Genomic DNA, 21,632 nt, shown 5'->3' with positions numbered 1-21,632 from the left:
ACTTTAAATTAAAGTGACTGGGAATGCTGCCGGAGAAAGAACCTCATTTGTGGCTTTGGAACTGGTTGGGTTCCTACAGAGTTTATCAAGTGGATCAGGTCAAGGCAGACATGTGAGACCCGTCTGCACGGCATACAATGATCTCATGTTTATGCTCTGACTCTGTGAGTACATGTATGTAGGTGTGGTCAGTCTCTCTTTGGGCCACATGCATCAACATAAGGAATTGCAAATCCTAAATAGCGACTTTTAAGGAATCGCTGTTTAGGAATCGCAATTCCTCATGCATGTAGGAATCGCAAAATAAATTGCGATTCCTAAACATTACCTATTAGCGATTCGCAAATTGCGAATCGCTATTAGATACTTTCACTCCATTCATTCCTATGGGCCTATATCCCCATAGGAATGAATGGGAATGCATTCGCAATTTGCGATTACCAAATTGGTAATCGCAAATTGCGAATGCAATTCCAAGGGTGCCAGAGGGCCTAACGCCCCGCGATACACTCCCCCAAAAAGGTATGTGTGCACATGTGGCACACACACATGCCCTAAGGGAATGTGTGTGTGCCATATGTCACTTTGAAAAATGCACTTTTGTGCATTTTTCAAAGAATTAGCAAATTACCATCAACTTGAAGTTGATAGTAATTAGCGGTTCCTAAATGCACAGTTTGCATTTAGGAAAGGCTTGATCGCCTTTAGGGAATCACAATTTGCAATTCCCTAAATGCATTTGCAATTTAGGTAATCATAAAAAATTGCAATTACCTAATTTGCGAATGGAAATGGGTTCATGCATCAGGAAAGGGCTTTTCCGGTTGCAAACAGGCCGGTTCTGTGAATCGGCACGTTGGCGACCGGAAAAGAGCTTGATGCATGTGGCCCTTTGTTAGTATTAGTTGCGGTTCAGTGTTGGCGTGTGACTTTAGGTCTGTCTGTTTCAGTGTGCTACTGTCGATCGACAAATCCTGATCAGTGCTTAATTTGTAAAAGAAGAAGTGTCAGCCCAAAGTTTCGCTCAGAAGCCCATTGGCGAATACCAGGGCTGTGTAGTCTTGACTCCAACTCATGCCTTTTTCATCCACTGCCAGAGAATTCCTGAACTTTTATCTCACTTTTTTCTGGTTATGTTTCATCAATGCTTTCTTTCTTCTGTCTTTCTCTTCCTCCATCTTTCCCCCTTTTGTGTTTTTCTTACTCTGGGTCAAAGTATGATAAGGAAAAATAAGTGATGGTGCTGAAAAATGAGTGCCGATGGGTCCCATCTGCAACCACAGGCTCAAATTAAGCACTGATCCTGACGTGATACTGTGAGTTGACAGTTTGGTATTATGGAGCAGTATATGACAGCGAGTAACTTGGTGTCGGTGTGTTGGTGTAAATCAGTGTACTCATGGTATTGTTGGTGTTTCAGTCAGTGTGGTACTGTGAGCATGTGTATTTCATGATTACTCTGTTTATGTTTGTGAATATTTCTGAGCCTGCATATGTTGGTCTGTTACAAGAGTTTGTGTACTCTGGTGTATTATTGTAAGCTTGTAATTCTTGGTGTGGTGCTCCCAGTCTGTATATTCAGGTTTGCAGGTGTTTGCATATGTGTGTGTTGCTGTGAGCCCATAAATGACAGTATATTATCACCTTCTGTATTTGTTACTTTGAGACTTCTTTTTGGAACATATGAAATTGGGTAGTCACCCGACTCACACCTTTGTGAATTTTTGTTGCTAAACTTTACCATCTTTGTGATGTGTGAAGTTTGTGAAGTAAATAAACAAGGGCAGCTTATGCAGCCACTGACTCCAGCAGGAACCGATTGCAGTGAAAGGCCACACAGAAAAGTGGCTGTACTGTTTGGTACTCTGCAGCCGCCCTATGTTTCAGGCCCAATCCAAGGTGTAGCTTTGAGTTCCGACTCTCTCTGCCCTATCCAAAGACAGCCGTCGTTTTCCCCACATCACACCACCCTAGCTCTACCCAGGCACTGCCTCCATCACCCTCACATAAACCCCACACTTAGTAATCTCAGAGGGTGGGTTACAGCGGGAAGACCCAGATTTCTTGTTGCAGGATGTCCCGCCTATGTGATTTCCCACAGCTGGAAAGCCCACCTTGCAATTGGTTGGGTGGTTTTAATTTCACCACTGCAAAGTCTGTAAAGTTAACCTGACTTCGTTGATTCAAAATGTTGACATTACACAACTGTGATGGTGAAGGTTTTCTCTTTAACCAAATCTAATCTGTATATGTTGCTGTGTTACTTTGTGTCTGAAGAGGTTGGAAAAGGTTCTGGGAGTCTGTCTATTTAACTATTCATTGTGAGTCTGCAGTTGTGGGCATGTCACTGCCTGGATATGTGGATGTATTACTGTCTGCATATGTCAGTGTGTTTTTGTGAGTCTGTTTATGTTGTTGTGCTTCTCTGCGTCTTTTTATGACAATGTGTTGCAGTCTGCATTTGTTTTTGTATGTGTGTATCTTTTTAAGTGTGTTAGTATGTGTATGTTGAAATCAGTCTCTAAGTGTTGGCTTGTTAATGTGTGGTTGCCTCTCTGATTATGTATGCTGTTACCTTGTGTTTAAGTTTGTAGATGTTTGAGTTACTGTCTGTTTCAGAAATTGTATCTGTGATTGTATTTATTAAACTGTTTCATTTTGTAAATGCCGTATATTACTGTGTGTTTTTGAACCTGTGTATTGGTTTTACTGTGTGAGTCAATCGTAGATTTATGTTTGAATTCTGGGATGTCAAACAATTGTGCTTTCTTCTCTCCAGTCTATTTTTCTCCCTGTCTCCATAACATCGAAATATTTACCCAGAGTCCTCTCTGGCACCGTGTACTCCCCTTTAACCCGATGTACTGGATTTGGCCTTCAGCTTATATTTTGAGTGGTCTGGTCCCTTACGGGTGGTCTTGTTTCATAGACACGCCCACTTCCACTCACTTTTTCCCGCCGCAGAGTTTGGTTCAGGAAAGTCCCTATGCTTACACTATTGAATCAACAGCATATAAAACGCCATGCTATAAACGGCTCCCTCAATGCAGCTGAGTGATTGCTGAATTAGAAGAGGAGGGTCTGAGGGGGGCTCGTAGACTCTTCTTCTACCTTTCATTTGGGCTGCACCAGGTCAGCATTCAGGAAATGGCGGCTGCCCCAGGTCAGCATTCAGGAAATGGCGGCTGCCCCAGGCCAGCATTCAGTAAATGGCGGCAACACCAGGTCAGCATTCAGGAAATGGCATCTAGACCAGGTCAGCATTCAGGAAATGGCGGCTACACCGGTTCAGCATTCAGGAAATGGCAACTACACCAGGTCAGCATTCAGGAAATGGCGACTACACCAGCTCAGCATTCAGGAAATGGTGGCTTCATCAGTTCAGCATTCAGGAAATGGTGGCTACACCAGGTCAGCATTCAAGAAATAGCAACTACACCAGGTCAGCATTCAGGAAATGGCGGCTGCACCAGGTCAGCATTCAGTAAATGGCGGCTACACCAGTTCAGCATCCAGTAAATGGCTGCTAGACCAGGTCAGCATTCAGGAAATGGTGGCTACACCAGGTCAGCATTCAGGAAATGGCGGCTACACCAGATCAGCATTCAGGAAATGGCGGCTATAGCAGGTAAGCATTCAGGAAATGGCGGCTGCACCAGCTTAGCATTTAGAAATAGCGGCTACGTCAGGTCAGCATTAAGGAAATGAAGGATTGTCTGTAGAAAACCCTTATCAGTCATTTAGGCACCAGAATGTTCACTGAGGAAGTGAGAATCCTGACTGTCCAGGCTCAAACAGGCAGTCGATACGCCCACTTGTATGATTCACTACATGTACAAACACATAAACATGCAATAGATGTGCATATGGCCATCCTGGGTGTGCTGCAACTATTTCCATTCATGAGCGCCTGATGTACCTGACATTTGGGGTCTCTCATCAACATAGGTACAGGTTCGCCAACACACCCTACATAGTGGGATTAGCATCCTACAACTTTGATCCCAGTGACACTAAAGAATTGCCCCTTCCTCCCACCCGTAGCCCATTAACAGTCTATTGCTGAAGGCCTGGGGGAAGTGCATGAAGTAGGGAAATAAATATGGCCTGTAGAGCCCTATGTATTTCCAGTTCTTGCTGCTGCCTTCATGACTCCTGAGACCAGGGGTATTGAGAGAAGTGTCAAGGGGTACAACAGGTTAAACCATGAATAGTATCTGCTATCTCGTCTTATCTCTTATTGTTGCTCAGCTATCATTCTCATTTTGATTCCACCCACCACAGCGCATGGCATGTGGCAATAGGTCAGCCCCTTCAGCCATTGCTTCTTTTACTCACTGAGTGATAGCCTCTTGTCTAATCACATGTGCACATCTTCCTAAAAAGAAGGCCACCTCACTCTCCCCTTGTTTTTTTAAATTTTTATTTCCATTATTTATTCTTTTGTAGTCATTATTGTGTGTTTAAACTATTTTCCAAGGTTATGTTAACTCAAAGCTAATAGTGTTTTCTATATGCGCCAACAACGATTGTATTTTTCCGTGATATGCATTAAAACTAAAAAGGGGTTCTAAACCAAGTACACCGGTCTGCTAGGAAGCACCCATACTGTTCTATTAGAGCTGGGATGCCAAGGAAACACCTACTGGCTTTGGCAGTGCTTGGTTTCATATGGTGAACATTGATCCAAAATGGTGTTGACCTTCCCTTTCCTCTCAATGCTGTTCTGTCTTTAGCATTTTCCCTCCTTCATCAGCACCTGCATCAGCTCCTGCTTTTTCCCAGTTTTTTTCTGTGGGAGAACCTCTCCCCATACCATCTATTATCCACTTTGTAAATCCCCACTGCTCCTTAATAGCCCTTTTCTCCTCTTTTTCTTGCCTTGTTCATTTATTTTTCTGATCCTTAGTTCACCCACTTTTTTTATTTTGCTTTTTCACCCCGGCTTCCTTTCCCCATTCACTTTACATTTCTGCTCTTTTTCCATGTCCAGGCCCCAATGCGCCTTTCTACATGTTCGTTCTAAGAATATAAAAATTTATTTTTTCCACACTATCACTAGATATATTTTTGTTTTACAAATTGTAGGCATGTTTTTTGCCATTCGCACGCGGGATTTGAGGCAGGCTCGGGGACTTTGAACACATTGTCACAGAAGTGCGGGCACATGGATGCAAAACAGCAGCAGAGAGACTAACAGCAGCACAGACTTGCACTAGGGCAGTGGGAGCAGAAAAAGCACTTGCTTTTGGTGCTAAGCAATATCTTAAATATGGTTAATATGGTTAATAATTGTATAGCCCCTGGAGTTAATAGGGTTTGAATGATATGTCTGGAAACAATATTTTGGCCAGTTTTTATAATATTTGGTGATATTTTTGCAGTCTATATTCTGTCATACAACTGCCTTAGGTCACACCCCCAGTCCTACGGATGCTGAAGAACCAAGAAGCCCTGATTCACTAAGGTTTTGCATTTTACTCCAGACTTAGTTGTGACTCACCCATGAATTCCTGTGCCTACTTTAACCCCTTCAGTGCCCATGACGAGATAGTCTCGTCATGGAGCGCGGTTGCGCTGTGCCCATGACGAGACTATCTCGTCATGAACCCCGCCCGCTAATTCAACGCCCGGCACAGGGTGTGGAAAGGGCGGGGCACTGAAGAGGTTAAGGAACAATCTGGGAGTAAGTATGTCATATTCTTGGAAACATATGAGTGATAAACACCTTGGGGCTTATTTATGAGAGGCTTGTGCTGCCGAAGCTTTCACGTTTTCTGATGCTCTGGCGGCGCAAACCTTTCAACCATGTCTATGAGGCGACGTAAAGCCACTTTGTGCGGCTTTGCATGGCCTCCTAGGAATGGAGTAGGGTAAGGCAGCACAAGTTGCTGCTTTGCCTTACTTTGCACGAGGGACGCGTTTCATGGGCGTTTCAATGGGTTTTTCCACGCAACACCCATGGATTTTGAGGCTGCCCCAGATTTACATGATCACCTAAACCTGTGGCAGCACTAAAGTCTTACTCTTCCCCAGAGCAGGCGTAACAAGGAGAATTTTTTTTATTTCTCCTTGTTTTTTCCTCTTTTCATGTGTGCAGCATTCTGCGGCACACATCGAAAGAGGAAAATGTCACTCGGGATTGTTTTGTGCAGAAAGGTGCCTTTTCCTGCACAAAAACAATCCTGCATGCAATGCAGACATCCTTGCACCATGGTGTACGAGTGCCTACGTTGGCGCTAGGTGGCAAATTATGCTCTAGTGAAGGGGAAAAGACCGGAATACACCCTATTTCATAAATACAGTGTATTCCTGTCCTTTCACATTGGCGTCGGGCAGGATCACAAGAGGACTTGTGGCACTGCGCTACGCCAATTCCCCAAAAGGAGACCACTACCCCTTCCGAATGGAAATAAAAGCTTTGTGAGTGGAAATGCAGGAGCAATTCATACCTAGGACAGGAGTAAACACAATTGCTCACAGAACAAGCTTTGCAAAACAGGACAAGGGATTCAAAAATTCTGTCAGACCTGGGCTTACTGAGCTCAGGTGCTTCCTCACAATGCAAAGACATAGCTATTTGAGAGGCAGGCGTAAAATGTGTTTCAACAACGCCTAAGATCAAACAGAGAGTCAGTGTTGGACCCAGGTTTACATTAAAGCCCATTCACTGCAAAAAGTCCTGTTGCATATGCTTCGCTGAAAGTCAGGCGTGAAGTCATTTTTCACAAAATGTAGTATATTTTGCATTCTGACAAACCAGGGAAGTGTGGTTCACCACAGTGCAGCGCTCTGTTATATGTTGCAGATTTTGTTTTCTCCCCATTAAACTTTGGAAATATGTGTTTTTTCAAATTTGCTTTGAAGCCAAACCAGAATTATGGATCGAAAACAGTCTAGGGAAAAGAAAAGAACGGAATACAACGTAAACTAACAAACTGCAACTAGCCCTGTCTCTGCCTTGGCCTTAAGCAGGGACTGGACCGTAAATACAGCCAGAGATGGGAGAGACAGTGATTCGGTGATGGTCTGTATCTGGGGTACAACCAGACCCATAGGGATACTTATCTTGATGAACACACGTGGGTACATTCAGAGGTAAGTAGACTTTGGGTCACAGAGATGGGAGTGGACTTGAAGAAAAAATGAGTTCTTTATGTTATAAATAGAAATAAATGCTTCGGTGACTGCAGGTTGGTCTGTCAATTAGAACAGCACTGGATATTAGTGAGTCTGAAGAATAAGGGGACAGTTTTGTGTAGGTGCAGACACAAGGGAATTTTTTTTCTGCCTCTGTGCTTTTTCATGGCCTTCCACTTATGCTGCAAAATGTATGTCTATATTTTGCAGCAACCATGCCCTAATTATTAATGATGAGGCAGCTAACACAGCTATACCACTAGATCGCGCCAGATCCTGGCGCTGCTGCGTTTTTCTGTTTCCCTGGAGTGTTTTTTAACCTTACAAACAGGTGATCGTATTATGTGGGGCCTCACATGATGTTTTAGCTCTGGGCATGCTCGGGTGAGCCTAGTAAATAAGCACCTCTGTCTTCCAGGTAAAAAAGCACTAGATAGCAGGCAGTTCTGGAATGTTCGAAGAACATGTGAAGGTGTGTCATATGCCTCACTTTAAGACAAATGTAGGCGATTAGTGAACATGTTTAAAATGCACTAAAGGAAATTCCAGGTCTCATTATCCTCATGTTGTTTTGAGTTCACCCCGCATGCAGAGCTTGTGTTAAACTTCGTCAGAGAACCTCAGTTATCTGTGCCACAATTTCAGCCTCCTTGCCATGCCTGAGTTCAACTTGCTCAAAGTTGCCTCAGTTCACCGCCTGCACGTTAGAAGAGTTGAACTTTCTTTCAGTGCCCCATTTTATGCTCCTCTGAGGGCCTATGTAGTTTCTTGAAATGCCCCAGTTCACTTTCCATATAAACCCTGAGTTCATCTTGGCCGAAAAGCCTGTGTTCACACTCAGCAAGCAGCCTGAGTTCATCTTTCTTGCAGCGCCTCGTTTCACCCTTTTCTGTAGGTATGCACTAGACAGAGAACAGTCAGAGATCCAGGGAGCAGCGACCCTCTTTATAAAGAACTTTTTATGCCGTCTAGGAGTGCCTTAAAGGTAAAAAGGCTCTATACCTGAGAGTGATGGGCAGGGATATGGAAAGATGTAATTGGGACAGTGCCATACATCACAATGTACTGTATTTTGATTTATTTGCTTCACACATATTTATGAATTGAGGCACACAGAGATAAGTTAAGTTGTGATAACCACACACTTTTGGGTGAAGTGCCAAAGCCTTGACTAGACTTACTAGAGCTCCAGCCCACATCTCCTGCAGTCAGTGTTGGACTGGGCCCAATAAAAACTTGCACCAAAATATTAGTGGCCCCTATTAACGAAGCAGATAGCTCAAAAAGTGGAAATATCAAGGCAATCAACTGTAAAAACAGACCCACATGTCCATAAAACCGGCCCACAACTGCAAAAAAAGTCCCACACAGTGATCTGTCAGACCAGCCCATCTTTGGTGCATTGATTCACCTCCCTTTGCTCTCACTGCTGACCCCTTATCAGACCCCCTTTGGCTACACCCCTTCCCCTGACGCTATGGGGGCAATAACATGAGGGGGCCATCTCTACCTACAGAGGCCCGTTAGGAACAAAACAGCATTCAATTTAGCAAGGGAGCAAGATTAGGAGGAGGCTGCCCTCTCTGTCGCCCTGCAGGCTCCGTGGCCAGCTGCCCTTCCAGCAGGCGCTAGGTGTGTGCAGTAAAAGCGCTCGCAGCCTCAGGTATCCTCTTGCGTCGCTGTATTAAGGAGGCTGATAAAATAAGGTCCTCTCGGGGTGACCTAGAGCAAGACGGGCCCCTAATGGCTGGAAGTGTGGACAACTATTCCACTTTTATGAACCAATAAAACGGATGCAAAGGTGGCGCACTTGAGGCCTCTCTGGAAACAGCTGTGCCTCCCTTGCCGTGGGCTACCAAAGGCGCAGCTCTGAGGAGTTTGCAGCAGGTCTGAAAAGGCACAAGCCCTCTAACAGCCCGGGTGTGGGGCTGACTATAATGACTGTGCTTCGAGTGACAACAACTCAGCTGCCCCCAGTGACTGGCTTTTCTTTTTCTTACTAAAATGGAGGTAATCGTCAATTCTTTGGTCTGCCCTGTATGTAGGTGTGTGTGTGTACGTATGTGTGTGTTTTATGTGTGTATGTGTGTGTGTGTACATGTATGTGTGTGTTTGTGTACGTGTGTGTTTGTGCACGTGTGTGTGTGTACGTTTGTGTGTTTGTTTACGTGTGTGTACGTGTGTGTGTACGTGTGCACAGTGTTGTGCGTATGCGCGCGCGCACACACGTTTGTTGGTTCCCAGCTGCAACTTTGGGCTGTGTGCAAAGAGAAAGATGAAATGCGCACCTGCCGGGGACCCTCTCAATCTCCACCCCCCCCCCCCCCCCACACACACACACTTTGTCTATTATCTTTTCCTTTTCGGATGAGCCTGGCCCGGTTCCAGCCTTCTTTGTGTGGAGCAATGCGACGACAAATCCCCCGTGCAGACCCGAGCTCAGAAGCTGCGTGTCCCACCACCACCTCTATAGACCCGATTCTCAGACGTTTGAGAAGAAAATACAAAAATGTACACTCGAAGGCTTTACACCAACGTATTGCACGAATGCCTGACTTCTAAGAGTTTTTGGAGGCGGATCACTGAAGGGGCGCAGGTAACACATTGGCCCTTGGTTCTGCGGGGAGATTGCAACGATTGGCTAGGGCCACCTATGACCTGCAAAGGGTAAAGTGTGTTGGTTGGCTGCTTAAGGGAACCAGGCAGATCAGTGGCCCCTGGCGGGAAAGGGTCAGACAGGTGGGGTCGCTGGAGGGTGGCAGGCAGAGTCCTGCAACGGATGTGGGAAGCTTGGCTACCAGATGGGAATTAAACATCATGTGAATTTGGGTTGTCACTGGTGAGCGCTCACTTCACACACTGAGATATAAGGGAGGGTTGGGACGGGGAGGACCATGAGAGCGAGCCAGGGTATGGTTGATGGTGTTTTATTGATTTTACAATTGAGGGTGTTTTTGGAAGCTTAAAGTTACACTACGTTAGAGAAACAAATAAAATATATAATTGCGGTTGACATCCATCTGCCATGCACATGTGTGCCTTCTCTGAAGTTCCCAGGATGTAGCTGCCAGATCCTCAGTTTGGGAAATTGGCACTCACTGAGGACCCAGTCAGCCCAGACACCCCGTGAGACAAGGCGACGACCGCTGTGAGAGGGAGCCGAGAAGGTATCAACACACATGTAGGTGGAAATGCAAGCATGTGCATGGTGGGTGTATGTATGTATGTAGCGAAGTGCTTGCATGTGCATGATCCATTGTGTTGGATGTCTGTGTTTAACTCGTTGTGCGTGGGGTATGTGTGGGTGAATATGTTTGTGCATATGTGAGGTGTCCACATGTCAGTGTATATATGTGTGTTGGGTATGCTTGTGTCAAAGTGATGTGTGTGGGTTGTGTGTGTGTGTGTGTGAGTGGGGTTCGGTGCACACCGTCTCAGGATCAGTGCATGGTCCGTTATGTGCAGTGAGGGGTGTGTGGCGCAGTGTACATGTATGTATAAAGAGTTTGCACAGTGGTGTATGTATGTGTGATGCATCTGGAGGTGTGGGGTGTGTATGTGCTTGTGGTCTTGTGTGTGTGTCTAGCCCTCTTAGACTCCCAGAAGGAGTCCTGCAGGTCGTGTGGGTGCGTACTCAGAACACCATGTTTACCTTTGCCTCAAAAAGACTTATTGTTGAGGGTTGTCTCCTTTCTAACACTGGATGGCTGGATTGTTATGTAGACTGTCCCTTTGCTCTTTGGCCATTTACTGGACTGGTCGTTTCTTTCATGCCTTGAGGAAAGTTTAAATCTATCCACAATACAGGGGGGGGGGTGGGGGATTTACAAACATTTTGCGCTGGGTTAGCATCACAAAAGTGACGCTGACCAGCGCAATTTTTTTTTTGTTATTTACTTTCCAGCGCAAAACTTGCTTTGCTCTCGTAAACACCCTCAAAGAAGCGCAAAGCAGCGCTAAGCACTGCATTGCAGTAATTAGCGCCTCGGGGGCAATACATGGGTGGAACATAAGCGCTCCCATGCAACCACCCATGCCTTTTGACGCAAAACCATATTTACAAAGATTTGTAGACATGGTTTGCCACCAAAAGTTAACGCCGCTTCAAAGGAGGCGCTAACAGGAGAAATGCTTTCTTTTCCCCGTGCTTTTCCGGCTTAGCATGCGGGCTACACTGTGCAGCATGTATACAAAGTGAGAAAAGCTTTCCATCATGTCTAGGCAGAGTATTTTGTACAAGAAGGGTACCCTTCCTGTACAAATGCTATGGTAGACTCATGAACACACCCTAGCGATATGGTGCTAAGGTGTGTGCGTGGTGAATGGCCGCTGAAATCAGCGTCGGCGCTAGGGAAAGGGGAGGAGAGAGCCATATCTTGGAAGATATAGGGCTCTGCTGCTCCCTTCCAGTTGCGCCTTGCAGCGCAACCACGTGGGGGACTGCGCTGTGCTGCGTGACTTTTTTGTAAATCTTCCCCTGTCTTTTAACTCAAGAGTGGAGACTGCTCTAGGTCCTGTGAGTGAGTGAGCAGGCAGAGGAGATGCCAGAGAGGACGCAAGGAAAGAGATACTGCTTCAGTGAACCCAAGTGCCCTGTCACTTTTATTGAACCAAGAGGGGCTTTGCTAATACAGGACGAAGAGAAACTCTTGGTCTCATCATGTAATACTCACAGGATGAGAAGCCGTGTTTTGTCTGTCCTACTCGATAACGGGGAAATGTTGGCCAACATTTTACCGCTTACAGGATGAGAAGCAATGTTGTTAGCCGAACTCCTCGCCACAAAGTGTATGTGTCACTGTTACACCTGCTCAACACTGCTCACAGGATGAGGAGCGGTTAGTTTAACTCAATGCTCCTCAAAGGGTGAAGCGCACTGCTTGATAAAATTGTCCCTCCTCACCTAGAAAGAAAGAGCATCGCTGTGGGGCTCTGATGGTCCAACCACATGCTGCATCCCCAGGATGAAGACCTCAGCTCTGCTTGTTGAACCCTGTAGAGTCAGCCTGCACAGGAAGGGAGACTGTCCCTTTGAATTGCCCTTTGCAAAAACCTTAAGTCTGGAACCTCACAGGATCCAGATCCCCAATATCCTGTAGGTTTTGCCAAACATGCAATTTACAGCTTTTTAGACACTCCTTTTAATAGATATATTGCCTTAAACCTTGGGCAATCTGCATCTTCTGCAATCCATGTGTAAGTCACATGGCACATGCAATTGAAAAAAAATTTCCTAACATGGAAAGACCAAAAAGTGGTGAAACGGCCTTTCATATAAAAGTACCGAACCATCTGTTTGTTCTAGTTGGATTAGAGCAACAATGGGACAAGCTCTCAAAGGTAGCAATCAGTGGCATTTAGGAGTTTCCGCTTCCGGGGGTGATTTTGTGAAGCTAATATGAGCTCACACCTGTCACTGCCTCAAATCCCAGGATTAGACAAACAAATAAACACTTTTCAGAAGCTGCCCGTGGAGGTTGCCCACGCTGCCCCTTGTGTTGGGAGAGCAGTCAGAGCTCTTTACAAAACTCACACTCCTGGGTAGTGAAGCTCCGTCACCCATGGGGTTGGGTGTGGGGAAACACATGCAACAACGGTTTGATTTCCAAACAAGATTCTATTTAGGAAGAAATAGGGAAATTAAATGTATATCAGTCTAATCTGATGCTGTGTTGAAAAATCTGAAGATATATGTTTCTATAAAAAAATAAAAAGAATTATGCGGTAAAGGACCGTCTGTGTGTATATGTGACATGACAACTGCAGGTGATTCATATGCTTGATTGGAAAAGGTCTAGTCATTTCTTGTTTGATGTTCATAAATCTAGTTATGGAAAGACACCCTCAGTCCCTATCTTCTCCATTTTACCAATATTTGACAACTTTGCTGAAATTCTGTGCTGCTGACCAATGCGTATTTATTTGTAGAATAATTGGAATTTGTCCCTGGAACCAAATATTTAAGAAAATGAGAACCCGCAACTCATTGATACTTAGAGGAACACCCCAAAATGTCACAAGAACTAGATGGCATTTAATGACCTATTGTTGCAAAATACGGTTAGCAATTAAAAGCAATTTGCTAAATTGTTTTTAAAAACTCTTTTTCCATTGGCACTCGATGGTTTCAAAAGATGTTTGCAAATATTTACAGCCGTGCATGATTGGTTGAAAAGTGTACACAATTAGTTACAAATATATAGACATTTCTTTTTCAAATGTATAACAATTATTCCAAAACGTACTCCGTTTAATTTTAAAAATGTTCTACAAAAGTACTCTGAAGGGTTTTAAAGAATCCTATAAAAGGGGCACAAAAGGCATGTTTGAAATGTGCTCAGAATTCATTGAAAAGGTATTTTGAAATTATATTTTTACAAATTGCTGCTAGTACTGTTAAAAATACACAAACGTTTCTTTTGTTTAGAAATGTCGTGTAATTTATGTAATCATGCAGACAATTATTTAAGTGACCTCCAGAAAATACTTATTAATTAGAAAAAACATAAAGTTATTTCAGGGAACATGTACTGGTATTTTTTGTAAAGATGTACAGAATTCATATTACAAAATTGTTTATAAATGTGCATAATTGTTTGGGAAAATGGAAAAAGTTTTTTAAAGGCACCGAGAGATAGACAGAACATATTTTAAAATTATGACCTCAGACCCCAAGAACTGACCACAGACCCAAAGAGCAGCCACGGTTGGTAGTGGGGGTAGCTGCCGGGCGGTGATGTGGGGAGGGGCAGGGTGGGGGGTAGTAAACTATGGATTACGGAGGCTTTCAGGTAAGTACACATATAAATAAATAAAATGAATTTCGTTGCGTGCACTGCATCGCATGTGGGGATGCAGTGCGCGCAACGAAATGCGTTTTACTTTTTATATGTGTACTTACCTGAAAACCTCCGTAATCCATAGTTTACTACCCCCCCCACCCTGCCCCTCCCCACGTCACCGCCTGGCAGCTACTCCCCCTACCAACCGCGGCTGCCAAAGAGCTATAGATTAATTGGTTTGATTGATGTGAGGGCGGCAGTTTATGGAAAGTTTGTCTTCAAAAGATTAAAGGAATGAGTTGATGAGAATGCTCTTATGCCCACTGAGGAGGGAGGGTTTAGAGAAGGCCATTCTGCGACAAACCATTGTTTCAGTCTGTGGTCAATTGACAGGAAGGGGAATGTATTTTGTTGCTTTATAGACTTCCAGGTGGCTTTTGACCTAGTAAATTGCGAGAGACTGCCAGGGCCAGACTGGCCGTAGCGGGCACTGGGCATTTCCCCTGTGGGTCGCTAGGGTGAGGGCCGGTTTTGGGCCCCTGGAGGGCCATATTTGTTACAGGGCCGTTTTTGCAGCATAGCTGCAATATCAGCCCCTGTATCACAATTGTACGCAACCGGCCCTGGCAAACAGCTCTGCCGCACTCCTAACCCCAGGGGGCCCGGCCGAGCACTTTGCCAGGGCCGGTTTTAGTTCCCAGTCCGGCCCTGGAGACTGCAGGCTAACCTGGAGAAGCTTGGAAACCCCAGAGGCTTCCTAAGCATCTAAAAGGAACCCCAAAAGGGGAAGTGGCAAGAGTTCAATAGGATTAGGATGGCAATTTCTCAGAAAAGATTGAGATAAGGAATAGCCTATGACAGGGCTGTGCTTTGGCCTTGACATGATTTGTTGGACTTGCCTATGGTTTTGTTGGGGGTCTAAGTTCTTTTCTTCTTTGATGGGAGGTCTTGCCTGGTTTATGCTGATGAGTTAGTAATTGTGGACAGTGCACAAATAGGTCTCCAGAGAAAATTGATGCATTCTTTGGTAATTGTATAAATAAAACACTCTTGATCCTGGTTTGCATTTCTGAACTAACCTAAGATGGAAAATCCACTGTCAAATGGTAAAGGCGAATTCCCTGCCAATGGTAATGGCGGTATGTAATTTTAGGAAGGTGTACAGTGTGCCAGCTCTTCGCCCGGTGTTAACTGCATTTAAGGCAATGGTCCAAACAAAGTTTTCACATGGAACCAAAATTCTATTTTTGAGTGGTGTGCAAAAGTAGGAAAATATAGAAAAGGGTATTAAATTTGCCTAAATCTGCTATTGTTCAAGTGATAAGGTTGGGGACTGTTTTGTCATCGTGGTTTTGGCTCTCTAAGAGGGCCACACTGAGATTCTTGAATAGACTTTTAGGATCAGGATATGATACGGTTGCATCATATTGTAGAGATAAGATTCTAAGAAGGAAGCTAAAATGGCCTGCTGGTTTAAGACAGTATCTGTTAAATATAGATGTTCATATCTCCGTGGACTCTCCCATTATTTCACTACCTATAAAAAATCCCCAAAACTGAAATGCATTTTAAAAATGGAAGCAGATTCTAGAGCATGGGATTTAAAGTATATTTTACTGAAGAGGTCTGCATCCCAATAATGGGACTCATGGCAAAATAATTTCTCAAATACTTACTTATCATCTTTGACTAACACTGATTTGAAGCAGGTAATATTTAGATTTAGAATTGGTCTTAATCCATGTATTTCTTGTGCAGAGATGGTAACGTGGCTAAAAGAGAATGGTGGTGTTTGGAAAAGTAGGTTGAAGACAAACTAGAAACTCCCATATTTTATTGGCTTGCTTATTTTTTATGATGGAAAGACGAAGGATTCTAAAGCCATTTTTAATGAAATATGGTGTGTTGAATCGATGGAAAGCCATGAAATTCTTATTTGTATTAATTTTTCAGATGCGGTATGTGTAACAGGCAGGTTTTAATTGCTAATCAAGAAAAACGTTTACATTTTAATGACTAGATGTATTCCCATTTCAATATGAATGTTGTTTTAATACTGTATGTTCAAATCACCATGGTCTAAATAAGCGTCTTTTTTTTATCTGAACATAAATGTATGTAAAATATTTACAAATAAATGCATTGATTTTGTTTTAAAAAGTGTGCAGAAATCTTTTAGAAAGTGCTTTTGAAGCTGCCTATTGTTTAGAAATAGTTCCTGATTATTTACAGGCTATGGAGAACAGTTGTACAAACTGTATAGCATTCTTTTCAAAAGAGGATGCAATTCAGTTGAAAAATATGCTCTGTCATATTTATCATGCACAAGGAATCATTTTTAAACTGCTAAATAATTTCATTAAAACAAACTAATAAGATTTGAAAAAATAGGCTTTCAGAAGTTCCACTGATTAATTTCAGCCGTGCCCAGATTTTGTTTTTAAAATATGCAGAATTATTTTCGATCAATTGTTCTGAAAAGAGCACAACAAACAGTATGGCAAATGGAATCTTGGTCTAAAGCCCAAACAAATGCAACAAAAAGTAACATTTAGCCACTATTTTTGATGACATGCTTCATCTCCAGAACATTTTTATTGAATGCCCTGCACATTTTATTAAAGCAGGCTGTTTATTTTTCTTTGGGTTAGGAAAAAAAACATAATTCAACCATTAGCATGATACAAATCTGTCTGTTACATGGTCTTCATTCTGAAACAGTTAGTAGCAGCTAATAAAAAATGGTGGTTTGACGTAGAGGTGGATATAGCTGAAGCAGCTGCAGGAAATTATTGACTACATTTTCTCTGATTGAAGGCGTCTGTACAACGCAAGGCACACAAAGTGATCAATATATGGTTAGTGGCATATAAAGACTTATTGATTAGGGAGTTCTTTGAAAAGCCACAACCCAAAGCTATAATAAATGACAAATACGTAATTGAGAAGGCATACTCAGGAAAAGAAATACCTATCAGGTCAGAAGAAGGCTACTCGATTGGCATTCTTAAATGGCAGCAGCTTCCTAGTGAACTATGGAATTGTGCAGCTAAAGTGAATTCAAAATGGGTTATGAAGGATTTAGCTTATCCCACTTAGCATCACTTTGCCTTTGGGGTGCAGGGATAGGTAGACATCTCATTTGGACCAAGCTCTGGAAAAACACATTGTTATAACAGTTTTTGAATTTACATGCGGACTGTTCAGGGGTGGTGGGTCACACAGAAGTCTCAGCATGAGATGTTACATTTTATTTATTTCTGAAGTGGATGAGGTTTTTTGTGTTGAAGAACTGGGATAGACATGTTCGAAGGCATTGTGTCTTTCGTGGCCAATGTACATCCACTATCGGCCTGATTACGAGTTTGTCGGACAGGTTACTGTCGGACAGGTTACTCACAACCATGATGTATAACCATCTACCGTATTATAAGTTCCATCATATTCCACTGGATTTAATGGAAGCCGCAATACGGTGGATTTCCGTCACTTTTGTTGATGGAGTAACCTGTCCGCAAAACTCGTAATCAGGCCCTATGTCAGATCCTTCTATATTTGAGTAGTAGGATGCAGTCTCTTAGAAGATACACTGTACATGGTGCCTTTCAACGGCCTTTTGGAGGTTGTATGAGGTTGTATGAGGTTGCCGATCTTTCAGCGGTAACTGAACTGAGATTAACGGCTGACTGCAGCCGCAGAAGGCCTTGTGGTGTCGAGGATCTGATACGATCTGTTCAAGTGGCGTCCACAGTGCACAATTTTGCTGATCAGCGTATCTGAAAAGTTGTTAAACCGGTGACCTGGTAGTAGTTTTAGGCTACAACCACTGAGAGTGTAAGAGTAACTGAGTGGCAGCAAATCAAATTTAGGATGCACATTTCAAGGGATGTTTTTTTATTTAAGTTGATTTATTTGAGATGTGAAGGCGCTCTGTAAGTGGAATAAAACTCCTAAATGTTTGATCTGAGCAACTATTATTGTATAGATCTTTACCGAGTTGCCAGCCGGCTAGGGTCTTATTTTGCATGGCCATTTTTGTGGCTCAGCAGTAACATTCTTCACCTGTGCTGAGCTCTCAAGAAACCACAACATATCTGATTTTTTTGTCTCTGTTTCTTTTTGTAATTTGAAGTTTATTGCCCCATTAGTTGACAATGGTGGCTGTTGGTTAGAATTGAAAACTTAATGTTACAGGTGTAAAGGCTGGGCCTGATTGGAGCCCCCACATTTATCAGATATTTGTAAGCAGTTTTCTCAGTTAAAGGCTTTTGAAAAACCGTAAATCGTGTAATAAGCTGTTGGTATTGAGGTAAATACTCAGCAGAATGGGTACTATTATCGAAGAGATACAGTTACATAGTTATGGAAGCTACATTTATCCATGGTTGGTTTACTTACAGGAATCATGGCAATGAATAATGTAAATACATTTACTTCTTCAGATTTTTCCACAGCGCAGAAAAATATGGTTTAGTAAATCCCACTCAAAGGATTACTCCTACTCAAAGGATAGTGCATTTTCCAAGGCATGGTTTGCCTGGAAAATATATATATATATGATATATATGTTTGGACACTCCCAAAATTCCAAGGCAAACAAAATATATATATATATATATATATATATATATATATATATATATATATATATATATATATATATATATATATATATATATATATATATATATATATATATATATATATTTATATAATCTTAGTACAAACGAGAATGTTTGCTTGCACACCTTCTTATACTCTTGACTGTTCTGGCTGCTCGTAGCAATATTGCGACGTGCTGACTGATTACGTGCTCTGTCCCAAATAGCACGCAAGCATAATTCACTGTATATATGGCAATTCCTCACGTGCCAATCAGACGCACAGCCTTGTTGCAAAGTCTTTGTTTTAATTGTTAAAACAAAGACTTTACTACGACGCTGTGCGTCTGATTGGCGCGTGAGGACGTGCCATAAATACAGTGATTTATATATCAGTAGCGGTCCGTGAAGGGAGTTCCGTGGGGCGGTGAGGCGGGGAAGGGGCAGGGTGGGGAAATGTAAACACCGGAATATGGATGAACGGAGGTAAGTACACATTTAAATAAATAAAACGAATTTCGTTGCGCATGCTGCATTGCATTTTGCGATGCAGCGCGCGCAAAGGAATTCGTTTTATTTATTTAAATGTGTACTTATGTACTTACATCCGTTCATCCATATTCCGGTGTTTACATTTCCCCGCCCCGCCTCACCGCCCCACGGACCGCTACTGATATATATAATCCTCCCACCCTGGAAATGGCCACAGATATACACCAGCCAATGGCTGGAGTAACTACCTCCTCCAGGATGGGAAAAGGAAAGCCCCCCCCCCCCCCCCCCCGGATTTAATGGGAGTGTACAGAAAGAGCCTTTTCCATGGGGAAAATGTTTTACCTCTGGAGTAAAACAATTGCACCTCCACAGGAGGTTCTATTCTCTCTGTGCTGAGTTCTACACTATGTAGAACCCCGTACAGAGAGAATGGCAGCTCCTGTGAAATGTCACATGCTATTCCCTGGAAACCTATGTCTGGTGCAGTTTTACAAATATACTACTGAAAATGTTTGTGAACTGGAAAATAACGCAAAAAACACGCTCAGGAAAATACTTTTATGTTTTTCTTCCTGAATAGACCCCATTAAGATCAGATCAGGAACATTTATATGTACATATGCTATGATGTGATACTCAGATTTGTGTTCAGACCCAGGTAAAATATCTCTTAGGTTTCTGTTTTGAGAGCTTGTTAAATGTATTATCAGTGCAGCTGTCAACACTACAAGCTGGCTGTGTGTGGCACGGTTCCTTCCTAGTTTCCGATTTAATGCCTCTGAGGGTTCAGTGAGGGAGGCTGTGATGCTCTTGCTGATTTGCGTAGGGCTTTTAGAGAAATATGGAAAGGAAGACCTGTGTTGCAAATGAAAAAAATGATATATATTCCAACCACGTCTAATGAACTATGCAGATTTGGGACTGGCGGTGCAAGTCTTCGGGGACAACAGTTGTGAGTAATTTGGTCTTGTGACTATTATGTGATGTGAGGCTTTTTGACATGGAAACATCTGAGAGGAACATCTGAGAGGTAACATCTGGGAGGAAAACGTGACAAATGGCATAAGACATCCATAGGTTAAATATTTTGAATGGGAATTATACTGTGGTGTAAATGATTGCTGTAGAATAGTATAATCTCATGCCACGAGGGGCGCTTGGAAATCAATTTTCTAACATCAAAGGCTCTAGACTATGTGTACAACATAAACTACTTGAGTAAACATTCCGAGAGACTGGGAAGCAAATTTAGAAACAGAGATAGACAGCTATTCCCAGAATGTGTTCAGATATACAGTTAAGATTAATTTGTATAACATTTTTGCGACTCTGTATGTCGGACTCCAGACAAGATGCAGTGATAGTAAGATTCCAGTTCCTAAAAGCAGTGAGCACCATAAAAAGCAACAGTTGTCAAAGGAACATTGCTCCTAAAACTACAGGTCATGATAGGAGAATCGGTGGGAACCAGAACTGTTGTAAGAGGCCAAGTAAAAAAAAAAGTGAAAGGAGCACTCAGGGATAGCATGTTCTTATGAAAGAGTAATACACACATAACAACTCTCCAGTAAAGGTTATGAGGTCAAAAATAGAAAAAATAAATTAAAAATCCCAACTTGAGATGTGGGAACCAGAGGAAGGAAATGGTTCAGTTTTTGGAAAATCCTAACATGTACAAACCATCCTTCTTTTATGTGTAGCCTATGGGCCCCATCACGAACATATTTTCTTCTGTTTACTAATGTTGATTTTTTTTGCCACAAGTGCAGCTAGATCTGCAGTAGTAGATTCCATGCAAGGGTCCGGAAGTTATAAGGCACAGTTAGCTTCATAAGTTTGAAGATGCCTCCAAAGTCCCATGTTTGTGGGCATTTCCAAACTCTGATCTGAACCTTTCCCACCTTGGAATTGGTCAGCTGATGGCTGAAAATATCTGGAAATTCAATTCAGCGAACAGCTGAAACATATTTCTCTGCAGAGAAAAAAAAAGTGCATGTTCACAGCAGGCTCCATTTCCTGTGTGCCTATATCTATCCTAAGCAGATTTTCCAGTGGGAAATCTTTCCAGGTGTTCTACTGCAAATGTTGAAAAATGATTCAGGTTGAGATGCTTAGTTGGAACCAACTTCCTTACAGATTCAGTTAAACATTGAACTAGGCCTGTGGACAACTGGGTAAACTATTCGATGATATTTCAAAGACCTTGAATCCTAAAATTGGTTTAAGTAATGGGCTCAAATAGAGTTTTCTTGTCCAAGTGAACTTAATGCTGTTGTTGCAATCTGGCAAATAAGTCATTCTAAAGGTTAAGATTTAGGCAGCTGGTGAATTGAGTACTTTAAACTTTTTACATGCCTATCCATATTTGTGAGGGATTCCAGCATTCCGTCGATCATTTGTTGCTGCAGCACTTTTTGCTCTAAGTGGGATGGGTATGCCCAGATGTGGGTCTCATGCTCACTAAACCACTGGATTAAAGCTAGCCTGGCTGATGAGAGTGTTACCCCGAAACTGGCCCCAGGATGCTTGTTTTTGGTCCAGTGCATTCCGTCCACCAATTGCTCCTTTTGCTATTATTCTTCCATGTTGCGCTTGTTTAGATGTGGTGAACGTC

General features: G+C 42.8%; 1 protein-coding gene across 1 annotated transcript in view; it reads left to right on the top strand.

Annotated features, from left to right (window-relative positions):
- CXCL12 (C-X-C motif chemokine ligand 12) overlaps positions 1-21,632 on the top strand; it is an 87,898-nt gene that overhangs the window by 58,434 nt on the left and 7,832 nt on the right. The window lies entirely within an intron of this gene.

The sequence above is a fragment of the Triturus cristatus genome, chromosome 1_2 (genome assembly GCF_964204655.1).
Source record: "Triturus cristatus chromosome 1_2, aTriCri1.1, whole genome shotgun sequence".
In the NCBI taxonomy this organism is placed as follows: Eukaryota; Metazoa; Chordata; class Amphibia; order Caudata; family Salamandridae; genus Triturus; species Triturus cristatus.
Note: the sequence above shows the minus strand (reverse complement) of the source record. Positions and strands in the feature narration are given on the sequence as shown.